This window comes from Poecilia reticulata, chromosome 7 (assembly GCF_904066995.2).
Source record: "Poecilia reticulata chromosome 7, P_reticulata-male-v2, whole genome shotgun sequence".
Lineage (NCBI taxonomy): Eukaryota > Metazoa > Chordata > Actinopteri > Cyprinodontiformes > Poeciliidae > Poecilia > Poecilia reticulata.
The window spans coordinates 30,423,854-30,426,444 of NC_088836.1; positions in this window are offsets into that span (position 1 = coordinate 30,423,854).

Below are 2,591 nucleotides of genomic sequence, written 5' to 3' on the forward strand. Positions count from 1 at the left end.
GGTCCACATGTGAACTGACTTTCTGCTCTATTTTTAAAATATAATTGAATATTTTTCTATATATCTCATGCCAAACAGGTATCAAAAAAGTTAACACCTTAGTTTTATGCAGAATATAAAGATAGTGAAAACACAGAATTCATTTTAAAAGGCCAGTGATGAATTGATAGCTTAATACGAGAAAAGTAACTGAGTGGGTGGTGTAACAGGTAGAATGGTTATTCCTCCCATTGTGATCAAATTACGTGTATTTGGCGTCCCCTCGTGGCTGTACTTAGTTTTGCGCCTTAAAGGAATATAAGTACTATGCAAACTAGGCCACTGAGCCATTTTCCACTCTGACTGCTTCTCAAACGTGGATGTTCCCAGCAGCTCTTACACTATATAATCAGCACTGCTCCTTACTGCCCACGTAGCAAAAAAACAAGTCTCAAGCACACAAACTCTACAAGCACACACATTTTACTCACCAAGTCTTTTCCATGTGTATTTTATTTTGCCATTAAAATGTTGTGTTTAGATTGTGTACTATTAGAATGTCTCTAATTTTTTGTTCAGTTTTTTTTCTCCTATGTAATTTTACATCATTATGCATCTGCAGGAATGCAAATTACTCCACCGGGAAACAAATAAATGGTTATTTTATTCTATTATTTAACCACAAACTAGCAGGTATGTTCCAAAATAACTTAAATGTCATGCATATGACCACAAATGACTGAGTTAGATAGAAATGACCCAAAGCCCTTGCGAAAGTAAACATGCTTCCGAAGACTTGCGGCTGCAACTTTAAGTTCAAGTTCACCTCTGAGTGACCTAGTTAAAGAATTTGAAGTGGCCTAGTAAAAGGCCAAACTTAGATGAGTGCCTGTGGCATGACTCCAAATGTTCCGTTTATTCTTTGAAAACACACAAATTTGGCTGATTTAGATGAATTCTGCAAGGAATAGTGGGCAGAAATTCCTTCACAGTGAAATAAAAAAGTCAGTGTTAATTATCTCAAACCCTTGATAGCAACTGTTGCTGTCAAGAACCACAATCAGCTGTTAGTAGTAGGACACAATAACTTTTTCACATAAGTACAGGTTGGTGTGTAAGAATAAATAATTTGTTAAAAACTACTTTTTTATTAGGATTGATAAAGCATCTGTGTTGAAAGCCCAGTTAAAAATCTGCTTAGGGCCCCAAAAAGGCTGGGGTCAGCCCTGCATTAACTTTGATCAAAGTCCACTGGTCCTAGTCACCTCTTAGACCTGACAACCGTTTATTTCTGGTGGTTCAACATAGAAACAACAGAGCAATAACAACAGGGCCGCATGCATCACTGCTTCTGTTTGAGACCTCGATAATTATAATCTTCTCCAAATGAGGAAGCGATCGGGGGGAAGAAAACAAATTAGCGCCCAGCTGGAGAGATGAGGGAAGAGGGGAGAGGTGGAATGCAAAGGAGAGAAAGGAAAAACTGTTTCTCCCTCCACCAAAAGCCTCCAGTCTATCACATCTGACCTGGTCTGCAGTCATTCTCAAGTTTTGCTGTGTTTTAGTTACTTGGAAAGTGTGAACTCAGAGGTGGGTAACAGCGTTCCCTATAAAAAGGCAGAATTTTAAAATGGCGACGCCCATAAACATCGTTTAACTTTTACCTTCCATAAGCAAACACCGCTTTTAATTAGCTCCGTTTAGAGTTACAAGCGCTACATGTAACATGGCTTTAAGAGACGCTATTACTTGGAAATTAGGGTTCTAAATCCTGATTTCCCAGTCAGAAATTCAACTGGAACGCCCTCCAAAGTCAGATTTCCCACTGGGAACAACTCCCACTACCCCCAGCTACAACCTTTAGGGCGGATTTCACTTTTCAATATGGCCGCTCTTAGCATAAACAGTAGGAAGAAATTCTGACTTCTTAACAATAGCTAAGAATACTGTTACATGACAGCATATTTTTGCTTTTGTAAAAAGAAAAAAAGGGTAAATTTCCACCCATAAACTAAGACATTTTTAGATTAATCTCAAAAGAATTTCTAGAAAACACAGACATTTTGAGATTAATCTCAGAAATTTTCTTGAAAAAAATGTTAATTTTCTGAATTTGAAAAGTTAAAAATTTGCTAGAAAAAATTTCTAAAATTTTGAGATTAATCTAGAAAAAAATTGTCTTTTGTAATTTTTTGAGTATTTTATTGCAAATTTTCTACTTTTGAAAAAAAAATTCTAGAAAATTTTTTAGATGATTCTAAAACATTCTGAGATTTTTTTTTTCACAAATTTTCCACTTTTGGAGCTCAAACATTTTTATGTCTTTTTTCTACAAAATTTCTAAGGTTTTTGGCAAAAATTTACTATTCCTTTTTATTTTCTATTCCCAATAGGCCTAATATGTCATCATACTGTTAAATCAGGTTTACTTTAGCACTTGAAAGGCTCAATTGAAAAGTACATATAATTGAATTAAACTTTTCTATTTTTTTATAATTCTGCGCTACTGGAGCGCAGAATTACAAGTAGTAACTGCAGTTACAGTTGACTGAATTTGCAGGGCGATCCAGTTGATTTTTTTCAACAGGAAAGTTGAAATTTCCCATTTCAGA